Here is a 25,635-nt window from a genome sequence, read left to right on the forward strand (position 1 = left end):
ATTTTTATAATGGGTAAAAGTTGTGGTGGGAAGGGTGGAAAATAAAAAAAAGTAAATATTTTCCCACTTGGGGAGTGGCGCCTAGTGTGGGAAGAGGCGCAAACTCTTTTCTCACTGTGTCTTTTGCGTGTGTTGAGTTCCAAAGTGTAAGTACACTTTGACTTCCTTGCTTTGTGAGTTGTTTACCATGTGGGCCCCATCTTCTCTCCTGAAATGAAACTGAACCCATTAGTAATGACAAAATAACCCTTTCACAATCCTTCTCATCAAGAGTGAATTGGATTGCAACTTATGGGTGTCCCTTGGGACACCAAACTTAATTCTTTGGCATCTCAATAAATTGGTTTTATCATTGTGTATTTAATGTGTTCATAAGAGTGGAATAACATAAATCTTTTCATTCTCTTTTGATTCCAATTCCTCTGAACTTATTAAACCATTCATGTTTTTACCCAAAGCATTAAGTGCTTTCAAATTGGGTGGCTTGGGCTGCTACATGGTTCTTGGTGGTGGCCACACCAAACTTAATCCTTGGGCTTACTCTTCAAATCAAGATATAAATTATCTGTAAGCCTAGATTAAGTGGGTGAGAGGCCACACCAAACTTAGCAATTTAGCTAGTCTTCAGCCCATTCACTCATCATGATCAATGCCTTCATCAAGTTGAAATTCCGAAATAGAAAAAAAATGTAAAGAAAATCTAGTTACCAAAGCTAAAATCAACGTTATAATTTGCAATTGTAAACTACCTAATATGGTAATGTAAGATAAAAGAGAGACTGAGAATTAAACTACCTAATGCAACAAATTTTTAAACTACTTCTAAGAAAAGTAACTAAATCAAAAAGGATAAAGTGTTGGGGTGCCTCCCAACTAGCGCTTCTTTATTGTCATTAGCTTGACATTCCTTCATTTTTAGCTGAGCTTGTAGCTTTTTCCCTGCTCCTCTAAGGAGCCTCCCAAGTAGTGTTTGAGTCTATGGCCATTGACAGTAAAAGTTCTCTGAGTCTTGTCCTCCATGAGCTCCACATGACCATAGGGAAACACCTTGAGTATGGTGAAAGGTCCTGACCATCTAGACTTTAGTTTTCTAGGGAAGAACTTGAGTCTTGAGTTGTAGAGTAATACTTTCTGTCCTTTAGTGAACTCCCTTCTTGCTATCTTTTGGTCATGCCACCTTTTTGTGTTCTCTTTGTAGATTTTTGTATTCTCATATGCTTGATTCCTAAACTCCTCCAGCTCATTGAGTTGCATTAATCTCTTTTCTCCTGCAGCTTGCTCATCATAGTTTAACATCTTTAGAGCCCAAAAGGCTCTATGTTCAAGTTCAACTGGCAAGTGACAAGCCTTGCCATATACCAGTTGGTATGGAGACATCCCAATGGGAGTCTTATAGGCTGTCCTGTAGGCCCATAGTGCATCATCCAGCTTCTTAGACCAATCCTTTCTTGAGCTTCCAACAGTTTTTTCAAGGATTCGTTTTAGCTCTCTGTTGGAAATTTCAGCTTGCCCGTTGGTCTGTGGGTGGTATGGAGTTGCAACTTTGTGCTTCACTCCATATCTGAGAAGGAGTGCCTCGAGTTGTTTGTTGCAGAAGTGTGTTCCTCCATCACTATGGGGACTCCAAATCTACTGAAGATGTTCCTTCTCAAGAAGCTTATCACAACCTTGTTGTCATTTGTTGCAGTGGCTATGGCTTCTACCCATCTTGAGACATAATCAATAGCCACCAATATGTAGCTATTTGAGTAGGAGGTTGGGAAGGGTCCCATGAAATCAACCCCCATACATCAAATAGCTCCAACTCTAGTATGAATTGCTGTGGCATCTCATTTCTCTTGGTTTGATTACCATCTCTTTGGCATTCATTACATCTTGACACCATTTCCTTGGTATCCTTAAACATTATTGGCCAGTAAAATCCGGATTAAAGCACTTTTGCTGCTATCCTTTCTCCACTAAAGTGACCTCCATATGCAGATCCATGGCACTGCCATAATACTTCCTGCCCTTCTTCATGGGGTATACACCTTCTTAGGATTCCATCAGCACATTTTTTGAACAAATAAGGATCATCCCAGATGTAGTGTTTGGCATCCTTGATTAGCTTCCTCCTCATGTGCCTATTGATGTTAGTTGGTAGCTCCCCAATAGCCTTGAAGTTGGCTATGTCTGCAAACCAAGGGGCTACTCGAATCATCATCAATTGTTCATCAAAAAAGCTTTCATTGACTGCTACTTATTGCATCTTTTCTTCTTGTGGGATCCTTGAGAGGTGGTCAGCTACCTTGTTCTCTGCTCCGCTCCTATCTTTAATCTCAATATCAAATTCTTGGAGCAACAAGATCCACCTTATTAGCCTGGGCTTAGATTCTTGTTTGGTAAGCAAGTATTTGAGTGCTGCATGATCAGTGAACACAATTACTTTTGAGCCAATAAGATATGATCTAAACTTGTCAAAAGCAAAAACTATGGCTAAAAGTTCTTTCTCCGTGGTGGTATAGTTCCTTTGATTCTCATTGAGAACCTTGCTAGCATAGTAAACAACATGTACTAGCTTGTCTTTCCTCTGTCCCAGAACAGCACCAATAGCAAAATCAGATGCATCACACATTAGTTCAAAGGGAAGATCCCAGCTTGGTGGTGCTATAATAGGTGCAGAGGAGAGTTTCTTCTTAAGTTCATCAAAGGCTATCATGCACTCTGTATCAAAAACAAAGGGAGTATTTGAGACAAGTAGGTTGCTAAGGGGTTTTGAAATTTTTGAAAAATCTTTGATAAATCTCCTATAGAACCCAGCGTGTCCCAAAAAGCTTCTGATTGCTTTGACATTGCAAAGTAGAGGTAATTTTTCAATTACTTCCACTTTTGCCTTGTCTACTTCTATACCATCTTTTGAAATCTTGTGACCAAGAACCACCCCTTCAGTCACCATAAAATGGCACTTCTCACAGTTTAAAACTAGGTTGGTTTCTTGACACCTTTTTAGCACAAGAGCAAGATGGTATAGGCAATCAGAATATGAGTTCCCAAATACAGAGAACTCATCCATGAATACTTCTATGAACTTCTCAATCATGTCTAAAAAAATGGAGAGCATGCACCTTTGAAATGTTGCAGGTGCATTGCACAATCCAAAGGGCATTCTCCTATAAGCAAAAACACCATATGGACAAGTAAATGAAGTTTTTTCCTGGTCCTTGGGGTCTACAACAATTTGGTTGTATCCCGAATACCCATCTAGGAAGCAATAGTACTCATGTCCTTCCAATCTTTCAAGCATCTGGTCCATGAAAGGTAAGGGAAAGTGGTCCTTCTGGGTGGCTTCATTAAGTTTCCAGTAGTCAATGCACATACGCCATCCGGTCACTATCCTTGTGGGTATCAATTCATTCTTCTCATTTGCCACAATAGTGATCCCTCCCTTCTTAGGGACTACTTGCACCGGGCTTACCCAAGGACTGTCTAAGATAGGGTATATCACCCCTGCTTGCCATAGTTTCAACACTTCTTTCTGAACCACTTCATTCATAGTTGGGTTCAGCCTCCTTTGTTGTTGTCTTGAAGGTTTAGCATCTTCTTCAAGCAAGATCTTATGCATACACATTGAAGGACTGATCCCTTTTAAATCTGCAAGTGTCCAGCCTATGGCATCCTTGTGTTGTCTCAGCACTTGGATGAGCTCCTCTTCTTGTTCCTTACTCACACTTGAATTTATGATCACTGGTTGGGTGTTGTTAGCATCCAGATATGCATCCTTCAAGCTGGGTGGTAGTGCTTTCAGTTCTAGTTTTGGTGGCTCTGCATCTTTGTTGCTTGTAATGGTTGGCATGATTGAGTTTATCATAGTTGCTTGTGGTGATTCTCCATCTGGTGCTTGTTCCAGCTCAATGGTTTCTCCACATTGTTCTTCTTCCAAGACTTCTTGAACTATTTGTTCCACGGTGTCTACCAGCATACATTCTCCTATGGATTCTTTGGGGTAACTCATTGCTTTGAAGACATTGAAGACCATTTTCTCTTCATGCAACCTCAAGACTAATTCCCCTTTTTGCACATCGATGATGGCTCCAGCAGTAGCTAGGAATGGTCTTCCTAGGATAATTGACGTGTTGGCCTCTTCTTTCATGTCCAGCACAACAAAATCAGCAGGAAAGATGAACTCTCCTACTTTCGCTAGCAGGTCTTCCACCACTCCATGTGGAAACCTAAATGTTATGTCAGCCAATTGGAGTGCCAATCTTGTTGGCTTGGCTTCCTCAATCTTCATCCTTCTCATCACGGTCATGGACATAAGATTTATGCTAGCTCCCAAATCACACAAAGCCTTCTCAATGGTGATGTTTCCTATGATGCAGGGAATTTGGAAACTCCCTGGGTCCTTCAGCTTTTGAGGCAGCTTATTCTGTATGATGGCGCTGCATTCTTCAGTAAATATTATGGTTTCTTTTGCTTCCCAGTTCCTCTTTTTGGTTATAAGCTCCTTCAAAAATTTAGCATAGAGTGGCATCTGCTCTAATGTCTCAGCAAATGGTATATTGATTTGGAGCCTCTTGAAGATCTCTAGGAACTTAGAAAATTGGCCATCCTTCCCATCTTTTCCCAGTCTTTGTGGGTATGGTGCCTTTGGCACATACGGCTTCAAGACTAGTTTTGGTGGTGGTGGAGCAGGGATTTCTTCTTCATCCTTGTTCCCATGCTTTGCTGCAACTTCTTCATGCTTGTCTTTGCTTGGAGTTCCTTCTTCTAGAACTTTTCCACTTCTTAGAGTAATGGCCTTGCATTCCCCTCTTGGGTTAGCCATAGTATCACTAGGAAATGTGTGTGTGGGAGGTGGGATTTGCTTGGATAAAATCCCCACTTGTGCTTCTAACTTTGAGATTACTGCACCTTGATTTTTCAGATTCGACCTGTATTCCTCTTTATTAGCATCTATCTTTCTGTCAGTTTATGCTTGTCTGTCTATGAGGGTAGAGACTGCTCCTGTAATTTGTGAGGATAGTTGTGCTATTACAGCTTCCATCTTCTCAAAGTTGCTCTTGATTTCGCATGGTTGCATAGTTGAGGATGGTGCATCTTGGTTGAGGTTGTTGTGTGTGGGCTGGTTACTATGGTATGATGTGTTTTGTGAGTTATGGTAGGGTCTATGATTCCCTGTTTGATGGTTGGGGTTGTGGTTGAAATGCTGATTTGATGAATAGGGCCTGTTGTGGTCCTGGTTGTGGTTCTGTTGATTTCCCCACCCAAAGTTTGGGTGGTTCTTCCAACCTGGGTTGTATGTCTTAGAGTGTGGGTCATATGGTGGTCTGGATGAATTGTTCACATAATTAGCTTGTTCTCAGTCACCTTCAGATCCTGGTGCATTCCCTTCTTGTTGAGGAGTTTGGTCCTGAATAACTGAAGCTTGGTTAGCCTCCATCCTTTTTGTTAGAGCTGCTATTTGAGCTGCAATTGCTTTGTTTTGAGCTAACAAAGTGTCTACAGAGTTGAGCTCTAGCACTCCCTTTTTCTGAGTCCTTTCTGAAGCATAGAAATACTCATTTTCAGCTACAGTTTCAATGACATCTATGGCCTCTTCAATGATTTTTTTCTTGTTAAGTGAGCCTCCTGAAGAATGATCCATACCCTTCTTTGCTTCATAGGATAATCCCTCATAAAAGATGTGTAGCTGTACCCATTCATTGAACATTTCTGGTGGGCATCTTCTTGTCAGATCTTTGAATCTCTCCCTGACCTCATAGAGTGTCTTTCCATCTTGTTGTCTGAAAGTTTGTACCTCATCTCTCAGCCTAATGATTCTTTGTGGAGGGTAAAATCTTGCAAGGAATCTGTTCACGACCTCCTCCCATGTAGTTAGGCTATCCTTGGGGAATGATTCCAACCACTTTGCTGCCTTATCTCTGAGTGAGAAAGGAAACAAGAGTAGTTTGTAGATGTCGGGGTGTACCCCGTTCGACTTTACAGTATCACATATCCTCAAGAATGTGCTGAGATGTTGATTAGGGTTTTCCTAGGTACTTCCTCCATATGAGCAATTGTTCTGAACGAGTGTGATGAGCTGAGGTTTTAGCTCAAAATAGTTAGCATGAATTGTTGGCTTTAAGATGCTACTGCCACAATTTCCTGGGTTTGGGTTGATGTAGGAGCCTAAGACTCTCCTCTCTTGCCCATCATGATTTACTGGACCTTCTCTGGCATGGTTGTGAGCTTTTTCTTCATGATGGTTCTTCATGTTCTCCTCCATGTTTGTTTCAAAATACTCTTCCTCTTCCTCAGCACCAACAACTCTTTTCCCTCTTGCTTCCCTCCTTAATCTAAGGAAGGTCCTCTCAGGTTCAGAATCAAAGGAAGTTGAAGCCCCACTTCTTCTATCTGTCATACAACCAGCAAAGCAAAACAAGAGAAGAAAGAAAGAAAAAAAATTGAATAAAGAAGTTACTCTTGTTAGAGTGAATGTTAGTGTGAGTGGTGCAATTAATCAAACAGTTAGAAGAGTGGAAATACGAATAATAAAAATAATCAAAGAAGAAAGAGATAGAACTCAAAATAAAAGAAAATAAAAAAATGCTAAACAAGATAAAATAACAAGGAATTTAAATTGCTTAATCTAGCTCTCCAATTGATTTAATCACTGTCAAATTTAAGCTAATCCCTGGCAACGGCGCCATAAAACTTGATGAGTCGGATTCACACCCCATTATAAAACGAGTGATAAATCCGTTCTTTTGGCAAGCGCACCAAATATCGTCAAGTAATAACCCACAGTGGAGTGGAATCGTATCCATAGAGATTAACGGATTAAGGAAAACAATAGTTGATTAATTATCCTAGTTAGACGATTCAATTTTTGAAGTGATAAGCAACAAGGAAATGGAAATGACATAAAGTAAAGGAAAGCAATAAAGTGCAAGAAAGTAAATAGCAAAAAAAGTAAAGTACAAGAAAGTAAAGTGCTGGAAATGTAAAGTGCAGAAAAGTAAATAACTATAAAATAAATAAAAGAAAGAAAGATAAAATAAACATTGGGATCAAGAGATATTGCATTCTCCGGATTAATTAATTTCATCTCATCTTCAATCATGCAACTCATTGACCTCTTGGCAATCATGATTGATTGAGCCCCAATCCCTTGGTGACTCAATCTCTCAAATCTTGATCAATAGCCAATTCCTTGGTCTAATTGCTCATGAGAAGAGATGAAGCTTGTTCCCTGATTATACCACACACCATTGTAGGTCCAAGTAGAGGGAGGATTATATGTCACATATCCAAACACCAAAACTCAAATCCTACTCAAGTGTGAGAAAGAATTTCAAGCATGGTTTTATGTTTCCTCTTCCAAGGTTCCCATAAAACCCAATTGCATTCAATCTCTTTTCCAAGATAATTGAATGCTAGAATGAAGAACGAAATTCTTCCTAGTAAATCAAAGAGAGATGAATAGAAGAAGGAGAATAAAAACAATCATTCCATTGAAAAACAATAGAGCTCTCTTTCCCAATGGAAAGAGTTAGTAATTCATAACTAAAAGATATTTACAAAAGTAAGAAAGAAAAGAAAGGAAGTTGATGGAGAATAGAGAGGGTCTGAAAACTCCCCCAATCCAACATTTGTAATTCTATGAAACTAAGGTCTTTATATAGGCTCTCCTAAATTACAAACTTAAATGAAATTAAAAGCAAATTACAATGAAATGAAAATAAACTATTCTAGATGCTTCTTGTGGCCTTGATTGATTGATAATTGTAGCTTGAATGAGAGTTGGAGTGGGATTGATTGAAGGTTGGGGGCTGCAGGGAGAAGTTTGGCGTGTGGTTTCAAGTGCCACTCCCACTTGATTTTGCCCTTTGGAGTATGACCTACCACTACAAGAAAAACACCCATTCAAGTACACTTGAAAAGTGTAGCCAAAAGTGAAAAAAAATGATGCCTTAGGCTACGGCTACGCTTTCTGAACTACGGCTACGCTTTCTGGGGTGATTCCTATTTGGCCGTTGCCTATTCTCAAAGGCTACGCTTTTCTGCACCAAAGGCTACGCTTTTGACGTTTGGGAATAGGGTGCGCTTTTCAAGTGATGCTGTCCAGGACCAAAGGCTACGCTTTTCAACTTCCATTTTTACCAGAATAGGCTACGCTTTTCCGTGCTACTGCATCACCTATAAAGCGTAGCCGCATTGTATACCATAGCTACTCTATATAAGTGTAGCCTTAGGTCCCTCATTTTTTTTTAATTTTCTGTATAACCATAGCTACTCTATATAAGTGTAGCCTTAGGTTCCTCATTATTTTTTTTTTCTATATATATATATTCTAATAATTTTTTGTACATAATATTTAGTAATATGATTACATATATAATTCTGTATTTTTAATTAAATGAGTTAAATATTATAAAATAAAAATAAATACATAATTATACTAAATAATTTCTTTAAATAATAAAAATTATCTGTAAATAAAATATATTTATAATGATCCAAAAGTACTAATATTCATACATCTCACACTAAATTAAACATAGCCATATCAAAATAGGCATGAGACCACTTAGAATTTACTACTAATACTCTACGGAAAACTAAAATATTATATTCTATATAAATATCATCTAATGAAAGTAATTAGTCTATCATACATGTATCCATTCTCAACATTACTCCATCTTAACCCATAAACCACAATGATAAATAGCTTAATCTTCATTATCATCTTCAATATTATCCTGCATAATTATATAGAAAAGTAATTAGAAAAATATTTATAATGACATTCGCAATTATAAAAATTAAAAAATCAAACTGAAAATAATTAGAAACCAAACTAAAAATAGTCGTATAAATTATCAAAACTATGCCAACTTAGAAAATAAAGTTAGCACAATTCATGGTGCTACTTCAGTTAGCACAAAACAAGAATTACAACAACCAGAACTGCACAAACAATTTTCAGCTATAACAATACAACTTCAAGTGTTAAAGTGTCAATAAAGCCAACAACATATGATTCTTAGCCATAGCAATTAACTTAACCATATGCAAACATAAGAGGTATAACATATTATACATATACTTAGTATATTATACATATAAAAAAAGGGGCAAAAAAATTCTAATATATTATTATTTATTTTAAATAGGAATCCTAAAGTGTACTTTGGTTTTGTTTTTGCAACTGCGTTCTAAGAATTTAATTTTATATGATTTTTTAAAAACCAGCTACTAATTTAGTACACTTCAGAAAAACAGCAAATAGTAACCAACTTAGAAAAATCGTATAAAATCCATCTTTGGTTGGATTCTCCTAAAGTTTGGTGTAGTTAAACCAGACTTACCCATCTTTCACCCAGTTCAAGTCCCAGAGCATTTTCACTTCTCTAGAAAAAGTTATGCCTCTCGAAATATGGTTTTGTTTTAAGGAAAGGGTGCTATCGTAGCAGTGAACATCCCTGCTTCCAGAAGACACAACTTTCTCTATAAAATTCGAATTGTCCTAAAATTTGGACATAAAATACTAGACATCCTAATATTTCATTCCTGTTTGGTTTCACCTCCAAAGAGTTTCAGAGTATTGAGATATGTGGTTTTGAAATTGCTGTTCCAGAATTCGCATAGCATTATTTCTGCAGAAAATGACCATTTTCTAAAAATCATATCTCCCAAACCACACATCGGAAAATTCTGAAATTTTAGGAAAATAATCTAGACATCTTAAGGTTTCATAAAAAAATAATTTCACTCATTTTGAGTTGCTAGATTGCTCCCAGTTTTATTCACAAATTGTTGTCCGAAACTGCATATTCTGCAACATGTAACCTCGGGTTTTGAGAAATATATAATCCAAGTATGAAATGTCTCAAAAAGTTATTTATATTCAAAATTTGTCCAAAATTATTATTTATAATAATATTTATAACCATAATCATGTTAAATCGTCCAATGAACTCCCAGGACCACCCATAGAAAGAATAAGGACAACAGCAATAAAAGCAAATCCAATTTCCCTGACCAATTATACAACTAGGATATCTTTAGCAATAATCATATTGCACATCACTTGTAAATATCTAATAATATATTAACTGAGACTGAATGTTTTTGAAGTTGAATATGTAATTAAACTATAGAGATTATCTTATTAAATAATCCAAATTAATTGAACACAAGAACTCACCTCAGCATAATCAATCTGTCCACCAGCCTTAGTAATACATTGGACCACTAAGTTTCTCAACTTCTCACAATGCACCTGACCATCTGTTGCTACTGATTTAGCTTTTAACAAAGATTTATTTATGGATAGTGCCTGCAACAGATGGAACGGGGGAAAAAAGTTTTGTTAGTTTTAGTTATAAAGACTTTATAGGCTCAGCGTTACAATTATCATTACTATCATAACAAGTGCTTCATATTAAATACCATGACTACCATGAACTAATTAAAATATACATATCTGAATAAAATAAAATCATAGATTTTTCCTGTCTTTCGTAGAAAGGCGCACATTACGCAAACTCATTGCCAAGCCATCATTCTCATGTGTGATTTCAGAACCAACAATTTTAATGTTAAAATCATGGCCCTTGACCATTTCCTCATCGCGTCCTTGTTAGAGATCACCAGTGGCTCTTTGGATGCCATTCAGATGGCTGTTTGGAATTGCTAATTTTCTCAGTTAAGCGGAACTGCTCTGCTAGCTGGAACGCCAGTTCCCTAGTGGGTGTCACCACCAACGCGAACCAATCCTTTATCTGTGTTGCAAGAAAATGGAGGGGAAAAAACTGCAAGAATACTGACACATTCTGTTGGTTCTAGCAGGTTTGAAATCAGAGCAAAAGAGTAGCTAGCCAAGTAAAAAGGCATATAGACATCAAGTGTGATGTGGCTGATGTGGCTGTCCTTCACCTTCCCCCCAAGTGACAAGAGTGAACATTGCATCAAGAAGCACACTTCGCTAATTATAGAAATTGATTCAGTAAATTCCCTGAGATAACAAAGTACAAAGATTTTAAGCTGATAAATTAGAAAATATCATCTTTTATATTAGTATATCTAAATATAAATCTGTATGATGCACTTGACACTCCTATGTTTAGCATTCCGATTCTTCCAAAGTAAAGGCATTTGCCATATTATAAGGATTTGTTATAGAGTAGACAGTGTAATAAACAGAACTGGGAATTATTATATGGTATAAATAAGCTTATTAGTGAATCTCACGCACAATGTTCAATGCCAGTTTCCAGCTTCGAATCCAGAACATAATTTTTGAACCACCCAAAAACTTCATATTCCATTTCTTTCTTTCCTTCCATTCTTTTAAAAACTTGATCTATCTATGGATCAATAGTCAGAAAAGATAAATGGAACATTTCAGTGACAGTCCTTTCAGAAGCATAAATAGGTCAGCAGAAACAACTCATATTGTAGTGAACTACATTCTTAAATCAAAAAGAAAATAAACTAAGACATCCAAGATGGGGACAATTCAGTAGCATTAAAACTAGAATGAACATTTTATACTATGGCCTAACACTGCATTCCTGAAAGTTGGAATCATAATAATACAAACTAACCTGCTTTATGTAGTCATCCAAAAACATTATAGCATAATCATCTTGTCCAGTATTTAATTTGAAAATACGCAGAACTTTGTCCCTCCTTAGAGACTGCACAATTGCACAAATAAGATATATAACCCAATTACCACGTATCCATCAAAGCTTTAATGTTTAGTAAATTAAAACACAAAGATTATGAAATTTATCATATCTCCAATTCTCTGTCCACCTGCGTTCTGTCCTTTACACTGCTATACAACTGGGATTTTAATATAAAAGGCTGAACCGAAACCTGCAAAATTCAAACGTCATTTAAAATACATGGTTTTAAATGATAACCTTTCAACATTCAAATCGAAATACAAGAAATAAATAAGAGCATAGTTGTTGTGTTTCTTATTACCAAGCAGAAACCGGTTTCTAAAATCGGAATCCTAAACCCCTCAAATCTCATAATCAAATGGAAATTAATACATACCTAATCGACGATGTAAGCACAGAGAGGACGACGAGAAGCGCAGAGATCGACGATGGTATGGACGGCGCGCGACGATCAGTGCAGGAGGGTTCACGACGATGTGAGCTTTACGATCTTCACGACGGTGTGGCGCTGAGTGGTGAGTGGGGACTGGGGTGTGATGTGCATAAACTTGATATGCTACGATTTAGGAAATTGCACGATCGGCAAAATTCCTTCCGGCAAGTGCACCGGTTATCGTCAAGTAAAAACTCACAATAGAGTGAGGTCAAATCCCACAAGGATTGGTTGAGTGAGCAATTCGGATTAGAAGTATGTTCTAGTTGAGCGGAATCAAGATTTAGATGAGAATTGCGGAATGTAAAATTGCATGAATTAAAGAGCGAGAAGCTAAATTGCTGAAATTAAAAGGGATGGGGGTGATTGCATGAATTTAATTGCAGAATGTAAAGAGAAAGTGGTAAATCAGAAATGGGGAGTTCATTGGGTGTTAGGAGATATTGAGATCTCCGAATCAAAACAACTTTTATCCCTTCCTCAACCAATGCATTCATTGAATTTTGCTTGGCAATCTTATATGATTGGATCCCAATCCCTTGGCTCACCAATTCTCTCTAAAAACAAACAAATTCCCAATCCCTTGGTTTAAATGTTCATAAGAAGAGATGATGCTCGATCACTGATTATACCACACAGTTTCATGAACCACAATTTGGTAGGATTACATGTCACAATATCCATCCAAACCCCAATCCAATTCACTGTGAGAAAGCTTCTCTAGCATGAATCCTCCATTCCTTTCCCAAGGTTCCGAAGGATTCCAATTATGGGTAGTTTCTTTCCCAAGACAACTACCCAATGGAATTAGATCGAGAAACTTTCTAACAAAATTCAAGAGAAAAGATTGAAGAAGAAGATAAAACTATTATTGATTCATTGAATTACAATAGAGCTCCCTAACCCAATGAAAGGGGTTTAGTGAGTCATAGCTCTGAATTCAATTACAAAACTAAAAAAAAATGATCCAAAGTTCTCCCTGTCAAACTTTCTTGCTAACTTAAATTCTATCCTATTTATACACTTTCTAAATTGAGCTTCTGTTGTGTTTCTTGGGCTTTGAGGCCTTTCCCTGATTTCCTTTTGCTTTGGGTTTATGGTCCATAATCCTGATGAGGCTGTGATCCAATTCTGTAACATTCATTGAGCAAACTTAGTGATAAACAAGTAATGACACAAGACTCAACAAATTGAAGCTCCAGACTCATCAATTCTTCAGGCCCAATCCCATAAACCATGATATTCAATTGGGTTTCATACCATAATACGTTTAAGTTAATGTTTGTGCTCAAATGCTAACTTAAACTTCAATATATTTGGCCCAGAAACCCCTTTCAAAAAGTGGCGTTTAAGTTGAAGTTTAAGTTTCAGTTTAAGGTTAAACTGAAACTTAAACGTGGAAATGAAGAAAGCAACCCTGGAGGAGCAATTGGGTCGAACACGTTTAAGCTTCAGTTTAAGGTTAAACTGAAGCTTAAACGTGGAAATGAGAAAGCAACCCTGGAGGAGAGAAATAGTCGAACACGTTTAAGCTCCAGTTTAAGGTTAAACTGGAGCTTAAACGTGGAAATGCTCCTGGTGCCTTTCTTACTTCTGGCGTTTAACCTCCAGTTTAAGGTTAAACTGGAGGTTAAACGTGGAAATGCTTCCTGGTGAGAAATTGTGTCGAACACGTTTAAGCTCTAGTTTAAGGTTAAACTGGAGCTTAAACGTGGAAATGCTCCCTTGGTGAAATTCTCATTCTGGCGTTTAACTTCCAGTTTAAGGTTAAACTGGAGGTTAAACGCCAGTTCCAGCATTTCTTAGCCTTCATGATTCTGGCGTTTAAGCTCCAGTTTAGGCTTAAACTGGAACTTAAACGCCATTTCCAGCATTATATGGCTTGGTAGTTTAAGTTCAAGTTTAAGCTTAAACTGGAACTTAAACTCCACATGTGATATTCAAGCTTCCTTTATTGATTTTGTTGCTTCCTTGCCTAGCCTCTTCTTCCCTGAAATCATCCAAACAATTGCATCAAAGTCTTGCAAAATTTCATGAGAAATCTTCCATTCATAGCATTCAAGTAATATAACTAAAAACTCATGGAATTTGCATCAAAATCATACTGTTTGGATGGTTCATTGCTTTGTTATTCATTTAACCATTCTTGGTTACTTTAAGCTCAAGAAAATGCATAAAACAACTAAAACTAACAGAAAAATGCTAGTGAAACTAGCCTAAGATGCCTTGGCATCACAACACCAAACTTAATACTTGCTTGTCCCTAAGCAAGTCCTGAGTTATTTGAGAAGAAAGTATGAAACAGAAAGCAATTACATTGGCTATATTAGCAAGCATTTGAAGTTCATCAAAAGGGTTTTATGCAGAAAGTTGCAACATCACTTTTTCATTCTTATCAGGTAAGATTATCACTTTTCATTGCATCCATCAAACACTGCTATGGCCTCTTGTTATTCTTATGTCCTTGGCACTTTTCTCTTCTTTGTTTTTCTTTTCTTTTTCTTAGAGCTCCTTTGCTCCTTGTTTGCTTAGTGTCATGTGTTGCACAAGCCTTTGGCATTTTCTTTTTCTTATCAGTGCACTACACATATCCACTCCAGGCATTTTAGTTCACATTTCTTCTTGAGACATTGGTGCCCAGCACCTCTTTGTGTGACTAAATGTTTTGTATTTAGGTTGCTCTTGATAATGGACTTTTGGTTGATAATCCCGGGTTAGTTAACCCAAGTTACCAAGTGTTGAAACACTCCTCAGAACCTATTCATCCAAGCATATCCTTAATACATAAACACCACAGGCATTTGTCTCAGAAGTTCAAACCATTGGTGCCTAGCTTATTTTCTCAATTTTTTTGCTTTTTGGTTGCCCTTTTTCAGTGGCTTTTTCTTCTTCTTTTTCTTTCTTTTTCATGGCCAAAGACATTTATTCATCAAGATCCATAGACAGTTTTCAATTTCTACACAAAAAATGATAATTCTACACTCTATTTCCAGTGATCTGACTAAACAATCAAGCATGCATACCACCACTTAATTCTACTTGATTTGTCACTAATTGAGCCAAGTTACTTTTGTTCCAACTTTTCTTTTATTTTTGGAAACAGAACAAGCATGGCAAGCATTTGTTTAAGAAGGTGAAGTTATATCCAAACATCTAGGCATTCACTTTATTCAAAGCAGTAAACAGACACTCATACTAAAAACTTCACATTCCAGAAAGATTCAACAATTACAGTTTAAACCAGAACAAGCATGCTTTTGTTTGCCTTTTAAAGAATGGTCAAGGAACACCACCACCTTGTGAAATTTCTTGTTTTCCCTTTGTTTCCAGGAAACAATTTGATTTCTCCTTCTTCTCCTAGTTGTTGCTTCATGTTCTTTCTCAGATCCTTGTTTCCTTTCCTGCAAAGAGTGATGAAGTTGCTTGCTTCTCAAGCACTTGAGTGGTTAGCTCAACTATGTATGGGCAAGTGTCTGAGTCTTAAGTTGGTGTGTGAACACCAAACTTAGTCTCCTACTTACTCCTCTGCTCTTTGAGTCCTTGAATTCTCCTTGGAATGAAGTTGCTGCTAAGGATTTTAAGCATTCCTGTGATTGCTTAGAATGGTTGTTCCTTTCATATAATTCAAAGGTTGTTGTGTTCAGTTGATCTGTGTGGTGGAACACCAAACTTAGAGTCACACATTCCCCTTTGAATTATTGATCCACGAATTCATTGTTTGGTGTGAAACACCAAACTTAATTCTTTGCAATGCACAGAAACTACTTCACCTTTTTATTGAAACAAATAAAAGAAACAGCAAGGGAGTATTACCTCAGGTTGGGTTGCCTCCCAACAAGCGCTTCTTTAACGTCATTAGCTTGACGGTTGCCCCTTGTTAGGGTGGATTGTAGTGCTTGATGTCCTCTCCTTTCACTATGAAAACGTCCCCATTTGATTCCTTCATGATTTCCAAATGTTCCATAGAAAGAACTTTCCTGATTGTGAACACTTGAGGGAGCTGGGAAGGAATGGTTTTGAGGCCAGGTGGGATTGGCAGATAATGACTTGATATCACTTTATCTCCCGGAGAGAAACCTTCAGTGGGAATTTTCTTGTTTCTCCACCCTCTTGGCCATTTCTTTACAATTCTTCCCTTTCTCTTGAGGATTTCTTCATTGACCCTTATGCCAGGAGGATCCTTCTGATCTGTTTCTATTGATTCTTGTGGCTTTAACTCTTGCAATTCTTGTTTGCCTTCCAAGGACTGTTTCAGAGTTTCAGCTGCTGGATTGCTTTCCTCCAAACACAGATGGCTACTATCATCCTTAGGCTTTTCAGGTTCTGGTTCAGGCTCAGATGCAGGTTTGAAAACATTGAAAATAAGCTGTTCATCATGTATTCTCAAGATTAGCTCTCCTTGTTCTACATCTATGAGCGCTCTAGCAGTGGCTAGAAATGGCCTTCCCAGAATGATAGGGTGTAGGTAGCTTTCCTCCATGTCCAAAATGACAAAGTCTGTGGGGAAGAAATAATTTCCCACTTTCACCAGCACATTTTCAACTACCCCTTCAGCTTGCTTCTGAGTTTTATCAGCCAGTTGTATGATTACATCAGTGGATCTCACCTCATTCAGTTGTAGCCTCTTCATAAGAGTCAGAGGCATCACATTTATGCTAGCTCCTAGATCACAGAATCCTCTGTCAATTTTTGTTTCCCCTATGATGCAGGGGATATGAAAACTTCCTGGGTTTGTTTTCTTAGAGACTATGTCCTTCTTGATGAGGGCACTGCATTCTTTGTTCATTATTACAGTTTGTCCTCCCTTCAAAACTCTTTTCTTGCTCAGCAATTCCTTTAAATACTTGATATGTGTAGGCATCTGCTGGAGAATCTCAAGAAAGGGAATATTGATATGGAGAGACTTAAATGTCTCTAAAAACCTTGAATAGGTTTTCCCTTTTTCACCTCCTCCTAACCTCTGAGGAAATGGTGCTTTTGGTTGGTATGTTTCCAGCATGCCTTTTTGTAGTTCCTTGGCTTGCTTAGTTTCACTTTCCTGCTTAGCTTCTTCCACACCTTCCTTCAAGATTTCTGGCTCCTGTTCTGAGGGTCTGATTCCTTCTTCTTCTGAGACTTCCTTCAATATGGTGATGGCCTTGCATTCTTCCCATCTCACTCCCTTTTGATCCCCTTTAGGATTCTTTTCTGTGTCACTAGGGAACACTGCAGTTGACTTGGGAGCCTGTTGAGATAGCTCTCCTACTTGAGACTCCATCCTCTTGAGTTTTTCACCATGGTTCCTTAAGGTAGATCTCACATCATCCCTAAAGCTTTTCAACTCACTTATGTCCTGACCCATTTTTGCCAGCATTCCTTCTATCCTGTTTAATTGATCTTGAAATTGTTGGTTCGGATTAGGTTGGGTAGGTTGATTATTTTGGCCATGATATGATGGTTGGGAGTAAGTGTTTTGTGTGGCTTGGTATGATCTTTGGTTAGATTTTTGGTATGTGGAATTGTTATGTTGGTTGTGGTTGTAAGGTTTGTGGTTTTGTGGTTGGGTTTGTTGGTTCCCCCACCCAAAGTTTGGGTGGTTTTTCCATCCTGGGTTGTAAGTGTTGGAATGTGGATCATATGATTGCCTTTGTTGGTTTCCCACATAGTTTGCCTCTTCCCAATCACCTCCTTCAGTGCTTACTTCCTCTTGATCTTGTGTGTGTATTGCAGCCACTTTCTTTGTTTCTAATTTCCTGGTGAGCTCTGCTAGTTGCTTGGCAAACACCTTGTTTTGGGCTAAAATTGTATCAACATGGTTCAGCTCCATGACTCCCTTAGTGTTGTGTCTCTCTGAAGCATAGTAGTACTCATTCTCAGCCACTGTCTCAATCACTTCAATGGCTTCTTCCACAGTCTTTTTCCTGTTCAATGAACCTCCTGATGAATGGTCTACAGCCTTCCTTGATTCATAAGAAAGTCCATCATAGAAAATATGCAATTGCACCCAGTCATGGAACATGTCTGGTGGGCATTTCCTTGTCAAATCCTTGAATCTCTCCCATGCCTCGTAGAGAGTTTCACCATCTTGTTGTCTAAAAGTCTGAACCTCAGATCGAAGCCTATTGACCTTTTGTGGGGGGTAGAAACGTGCCAGAAACTTGCTTTCCACCTCATCCCAACTTGTTAGGCTCCCCCTTGGGAATGATTCCAGCCACTTAGCTGCCTTGTCCCTAAGTGAAAATGGGAACAAGAGCAGTTTATAGGTATCTTCCTGGACTCCATTGGACTTCACAGTGTCGCAAATTCTCAGGAATTTTGTGAGATGTTGGTTTGGATCTTCATTAGCACTCCCACCAAATGAACAATGATCCTCCACAAGTGATATTAGCTGTGGTTTGAGTTCAAAATTGTTGGCCTGAATGGGTGGTTTCTGAATGCTGCTACCACAATTCCCAGAGGTTGGGTTTATGTATGAACCAAGAACCCTCCTCTCAGGAATGGCATTGTTTCCATCAGCCCTCTCATGGTTGTGAACTTCTCTATCCATGTTGAGATCTAAAGCTTCCTCAAAATTGTCCTCAGATTCTCCTTCAGATTCCTCTTCTCTCAGTACTCTCTTCCCTCTTGCTTCCCTTCTAAGTCTATGAAGGGTCCTCTCTGGTTCGGTATATGGAGGAGTTGATGTCTCTCCTCTCCTACCTGTCATACAAGAACACAGCACAGGCACCAAACAAGTGAAATACTCTTGGTTAATGGAAGAGTATGGTTAGAGCAGTTGAGGAATTAATTCAAATAGTTAGTGGGTCAGTGAGTTAGTTGCTTGAATTTAAAGGCATAAAGAAAGAAAACAAGTAACAGAGTGCAGAAGTTAAAATTCAACAAGTAACTTGAACTAAATTATCAAAACAAAAAAAAAATGCTCAATCTAGTTAACTTCCAATTTGAGAATTGTCAATCGAAAACCAATCCCCGACAACGGCGCCATAAACTTGATGTGCATAAACTTGATATGCTACGATTTAGGAAATTGCACGATCGGCAAAATTCCTTCCGGCAAGTGCACCGGTTATCGTCAAGTAAAAAGTCACAATAGAGTGAGGTCGAATCCCACAAGGATTGGTTGAGTGAGCAATTCAGATTAGAAGTATGTTCTAGTTGAGCGAAATCAAGATTTAGATGAGAATTGCGGAATGTAAAATTGCATGAATTAAAGAGCGAGAAGCTAAATTGCTGAAATTAAAAGGGATGGGGGTGATTGCATGAATTTAATTGCAGAATGTAAAGAGAAAGTGGTAAATCAGAAATGGGGAGTTCATTGGGTGTTAGGAGATATTGAGATCTCCGAATCAAAACAACTTTTATCCCTTCCTCAACCAATGCATTCATTGAATTTTGCTTGGCAATCTTATATGATTGGATCCCAATCCCTTGGCTCACCAATTCTCTCTAAAAACAAACAAATTCCCAATCCCTTGGTTTAAATGTTCATAAGAAGAGATGATGCTCGATCACTGATTATACCACACAGTTTCATGAACCACAATTTGGTAGGATTACATGTCACAATATCCATCCAAACCCCAATCCAATTTACTGTGAGAAAGCTTCTCTAGCATGAATCCTCCATTCCTTTCCCAAGGTTCCGAAGGATTCCAATTATGGGTAGTTTCTTTCCCAAGACAACTACCCAATGGAATTAGATCGAGAAGCTTTCTAACAAAATTCAAGAGAAAAGATTGAAGAAGAAGATAAAACTATTATTGATTCATTGAATTACAATAGAGCTCCCTAACCCAATGAAAGGGGTTTAGTGAGTCATAGCTCTGAATTCAATTACAAAACTAAAAGAAAATGATCCAAAGTTCTCCCTGTCAAACTTTCTTGCTAACTTAAATTCTATCCTATTTATACACTTTCTAAATTGAGCTTCTGTTGTGTTTCTTGGGCTTTGAGGCCTTTCCCTGATTTCCTTTTGCTTTGGGTTTATGGTCCATAATCCTGATGAGGCTGTGATCCAATTCTGTAACATTCATTGAGCAAACTTAGTGATAAACAAGTAATGACACAAGACTCAACAAATTGAAGCTCCAGACTCATCAATTCTTCAGGCCCAATCCCATAAACCATGATATTCAATTGGGTTTCATACCATAATACGTTTAAGTTAATGTTTGTGCTCAAATGCTAACTTAAACTTCAATATATTTGGCCCAGAAACCCCTTTCAAAAAGTGGCATTTAAGTTGAAGTTTAAGTTTCAGTTTAAGGTTAAACTGAAACTTAAACGTGGAAATGAAGAAAGCAACCCTGGAGGAGCAATTGGGTCGAACACGTTTAAGCTTCAGTTTAAGGTTAAACTGAAGCTTAAACGTGGAAATGAGAAAGCATCCCTGGAGGAGAGAAATAGTCGAACACGTTTAAGCTCCAGTTTAAGGTTAAACTGGAGCTTAAACGTGGAAATGCTCCTGGTGCCTTTCTTACTTCTGGCGTTTAACCTCCAGTTTAAGGTTAAACTGGAGGTTAAACGTTGAAATGCTTCCTGGTGAGAAATTGTGTCGAACACGTTTAAGCTCCAGTTTAAGGTTAAACTGGAGCTTAAACGTGGAAATGCTCCCTTGGTGAAATTCTCATTCTGGCGTTTAACTTCCAGTTTAAGGTTAAACTGGAGGTTAAACGCCAGTTCCAGCATTTCTTAGCCTTCATGATTCTGGCGTTTAAGCTCCAGTTTAGGCTTAAACTGGAACTTAAACGCCATTTCCAGCATTATATGGCTTGGTAGTTTAAGTTCCAGTTTAAGCTTAAACTGGAACTTAAACTCCACATGTGATATTCAAGCTTCCTTTATTGATTTTGTTGCTTCCTTGCCTAGCCTCTTCTTCCCTGAAATCATCCAAACAATTGCATCAAAGTCTTGCAAAATTTCATGAGAAATCTTCCATTCATAGCATTCAAGTAATATAACTAAAAACTCATGGAATTTGCATCAAAATCATACTGTTTGGATGGTTCATTGCTTTGTTATTCATTTAACCATTCTTGGTTACTTTAAGCTCAAGAAAATGCATAAAACAACTAAAACTAACAGAAAAATGCTAGTGAAACTAGCTTAAGATGCCTTGGCATCAGGGTGCGATGATCTTCGCGACGGTGAGGCTTCACGAGCTTCACGCGGTGCCTCCTGAGGGTTTTCTGAAAGGGTTTTCTTCGTGTTTTTGACTTGGAGGGTTTTCTCTGAAAGGGTGACTTCTGAGCTATGGAGGGAAAATTATCACTAAGTGTGAGCTTACAGAGTGTGTGTGCTTACACCGGTAAAAAGTTAAGAGGGAAATTAAAAAATTCACAAGTGTCAAATTTTTTGCTCTAGGCACATTAGGCATCACTTCTAAAATGCACCCAAAACTTAATAAATAGGCTACTCTCTAAAAGTGTCCCCTTTGATATAAAAAGTGAACCTATAGATATCAATCTACGGCTACGCTTTATAAGTGATTTTTAAAATACCTAAGGCTACACTTTTTAAATGATGCCACAATTGTGTATCCTTTTCTCTTATAAAAAGGCAACACGGAGAAAAGCGTAGCCTATTCATAGAATAGGCTACGCTTTTCAAATGTAGCTTAAAAAAAGTGTGGCTGAATGGGTATTTTTCTTGTAGAGTACTTTGCAATGTTGAAAGTATGGAGTTTGTTGGGCCTCAAAATGAATGTCCACGATAAAGTATTATATATTGTTAGAAATCCCTGGATGTTAGCTTTCCAACGCCTTTGGAATCAACTCATTTGGACCTCTGTAGCTCAAGTTATGCCCATTTGAAGGTGAATAGGTCAGTCTGTCAGGTAGCCTGGCGTGCCACGCCCACTTCTAGCATGCCACGCCCCATATGTTGTGAAGCTGGCATGCCACGCCCAAAACTGGCGTGCCACGCCTTAATGATGCACCAAAATCTCCTCTCTGGCCATTTGAACTGGCGTGCCACGCCTTCGATATCAAGTGGCACTCCCAGGTTTTGTAACGCTAATGTAATGGCCTTTTTCAACTCTAGTTTTAACGTCCATCCTAGAGTGTTATATATCGTTGAAAATATCTTGATGTCAGCATTCCAATGCCACCAAGATCACATCATTTGGACCTCTACAACTCAAGTTATGTTCCTTTGAAGATGAAGAGGTCAGGCTGGTAACTCTGCAGTGACGTGTTTTTCTCCATGTGTTTTCGGGGTCAATATCTTCCCCCATTTCAGTGTCAATTATAAAGTGTTATATATGGTTGGAAAGTGCTGGATGTCTACTTTATAATGGAACTGGAATCATCTCATTTGAATGCTTGGCGTGCCACGCCCATAGTAGGACTCAAAATCACTCCTCTGGAACTTAAGCCTGGCGTGCCACGCCCAAAACACCAAGTGGAACGCCCTCTTTGACATCTTGGCTTCACAAACTTGGTGTGCCACGCCCATAGCACCAAGTGGCACGCCAATGTAAAATTCTTCAACCTTCTTTGCTGGAATGTTGGCTTGGCGTGCCACGCCCATAGCTTCAAGTGGCATGCCCATTGTTGAAAGTTGGTTCAAAAGCTTGGCGTGCCACGCCAAGGGCTTCAAGTGGCACGCCCAGCTTCACACGCCCATCCTTATTTGTTGTTTTCCTTCCCCTTTTGTTGCTCTTATCACCTGAAATTCAACACAACCTATTTCAAAGCAATGTACCATAATATATGTCATTTGGTTCATGAAATTGCATTGATAAATGAGATTATGCTCTTTTTATGGTCCTTTTAGATAAGAAAAAGGGTACATGATGCGCAGACATCATAACACCAAACTTAAACTTTGCTTGTCCTCAAGCAAATAAAGAATCATGCAATAAAGTTTGACAAACCAAGGTGAGAAGAGTAGCAATTTTTATGTTCATGGTTGGCTAGTTTCCTATGCATGCTACAATCACAGAAGACATTCAAATGATTGATGCTTCTATCTAGCTCATTTTATGAAATCTTTTTCTTTATGTTCCTTCCTTGAAACAAGCTTTTCATTCTTTTCTTAGCTTAACTTTTTGGGTGCTTTGCACCATGTGTTGAAAGCTACGACTCTAAATGCTTTGTTTTCAAGTATTACCACTTGATACATAAGCACCACAAGCATTTAATTAGAGGACTCTTTTAGCTCATTTGTTTCTTTTCTTTACTTCTCTAATCATTGATGCTCAGAGCCTTGAGCTTTGAGGGAGTACTTTTGCACTTGAGCCTAGCCTTGACTCTAAGTGTTTTGTTTTCAAGCTTTTTGCTTGATACATAAACACCACAAGTACTTACAAATGAATTGTCATTGGTACTCAGAGCCTTCAGCTTTCTCATTCTTTCCCTTTTCTTTTTCTTGCCTTATTTGCAATTGCTTCTTCAAGGTTTTCATGATTTCAAAAAATTTCATAAAATGTCCTAGATGAAAACTTCAATTAAACAAATTCAAATGCAATTGAGCAACAATAATCATGCTAGCCTTTCCAATACATATAAGCTCATGCTAAGTTCTTCTTTAATGACCTTGTTTGTTTATGATCATGAAATTAAATTGCTTTTAAACTCACAAAACTCAAGATGGTAGTCATAATGTCATGGCACATATTACAATTCAACAATCAAGTTATGCTTATTCACAACACACATGTATACAAAGGAAATAGAAGACAATCATGCAATTTAAATGTACTGGAAACAAATAAGAAGAAAAAAAACTTTACCACCTTGTAGTTCATCTTCATTGTTGTTGTCACTTTCCTCCTATTCTTCCCCTTCCCATACCAAACTTAGAATGATTACTTGTCCTCAAGTAACAAATAAAACAGTGGTGATGGGGTTTATGATAGTTCATGAATGTCTTAAACAATAGAGTGTTAGTAGTGCATGTGCTTAGGCAAGCCAAATTAAGGATACAATAAAGGCACAAGAAAGAAATAGAGACAATGTGATTGCATTCATAAGTGGTGTGTGCATGGTACTTTGCATGAAAAATAAGTGGTAACACCAAACTTAGTGTGACACTTTCATTTTAGAATGAAGCAAGTACCCAGTAAAGCTTTGGAAATCAAATTGTTGCATAGCAACCCCAAACTTAGAATGCAATCATATGCCAAATTATTGAAAATAAACAAAGCAAAGAACGAAAATGTTACCTACGGTTGGGTTGCCTCCCAACAAGCGCTCTTTTAGTGTCACTAGCTTGACATGTTGTTCTCAACTTTCCTTCTCTTCTTCCAATTTGTTAAGAGGAATGACCTCAAGAGGAAAGATGAGCCAGTTGATGTCCCCTATTTTGAGTACCTCCCAGCAAGTTTCCTTTTGTTATTTGCTTGATTTGCCTTGCTTGTTGGGGCAGGGGTTGGATTGTTTCCAGTTGACCTTTTCTTCTTTATGAATGTTGCCCTTTGTGTCTTGGTCACAATCCTCATTCCAGTGTTTTGGTTGATTGTCTTCACTTCTTTGTTCTTAGAACTTGGGTGTTGTGAGATGGTTGGAGTATCCTCTTATCAAGAACTTCTTGGAATGGTGGCTCTCTTATTGGTACAAAGATCTCTTCTTCTTGCTCTACTAATTCCTCATTTTCACCCACATTAGGCACTTTTCCATTCCTTAGACTAATAGCATAATATTCTTCCCCTAGCCAAGGAAAGACATTGGTTGGTTCAGCAACAAAATATTGTGCCAATTATCTCTTTGCTCTTCTTGATTTCTCCTTGAGATTTCCATATCTTCAATCACCTCTTTTACATTTTGCCTTAAAAACTCACTGAGTTGGGCAATGAAGAGATATCTCTTGGAGAGTTCTTCTATTGTAAATTCTAGAAGATTTTGTGGAGGTGCATAGGTTGGACAATTACGGGATGATAGTCCTTGAAGAATGGGGTATGCAGCATTAAAATCCCTTCTAAAGCCAAAACTTCTATAGTTGTTATAACAATATGAACTATTTTGTGGCTCTGGGAGGTATTCCATTTCATTTGATTGCTCATACTCTATCATTCTTTGGTGATATTCCCAGCCACCATTAGGAAAATGACTAGAATCATTTTGTGGTGGTGGGCAATATCCCATATGACATGATTGATCAAAAGATGAGGTAGACTCCATTCTTACTTGCAAAATGCTCTGTCTCAAATAATAATCACCAAAAAAAATTAGAATCCCCATTGTCACAGATGAGGGATTCTTAGTGAGGCAATAACACAAACACCATACTAGCAAGAGAAAATAAAAAGAAATTAAATGACAAAAACAAAAAGAAAGAAAGAAAGTGTCTAATCTAGGTAATCAACCAACCGGTAGTTTGTTAATCACAATTAATCCTCGACAACGGCGCCATACAACTTGATGACCGGAATTCACACTCCATATAATGAATCTGTTCTTTGGCAAGCGCACCAAATTTCATCAAGTAATAACCCACAGTAGAGTGGGATCGTATCCACAGAGATTAATTGGATTAAGCAAGCAATACTTGATTGATTATCCTAGTTAGACGAATCATATTAGAGAGTGATATTCAACAGAAAATGTAAATTGCATGAAAGTA

At 38.0% G+C, this 25,635-nt stretch overlaps 1 non-coding gene across 1 annotated transcript; it reads left to right on the forward strand.

Moving 5' to 3' along the window:
- The first annotated feature begins 18,089 nt into the window (after positions 1 to 18,089).
- On the forward strand, positions 18,090 to 18,193 carry LOC112738698 (small nucleolar RNA R71). Its single transcript, XR_003169643.1, has one exon. It is a non-coding gene; the product is annotated as a small nucleolar RNA R71 (small nucleolar RNA).
- Positions 18,194 to 25,635: the final 7,442 nt, after the last annotated feature.

Source organism: Arachis hypogaea, chromosome 13, assembly GCF_003086295.3.
Source record: "Arachis hypogaea cultivar Tifrunner chromosome 13, arahy.Tifrunner.gnm2.J5K5, whole genome shotgun sequence".
Lineage (NCBI taxonomy): Eukaryota > Viridiplantae > Streptophyta > Magnoliopsida > Fabales > Fabaceae > Arachis > Arachis hypogaea.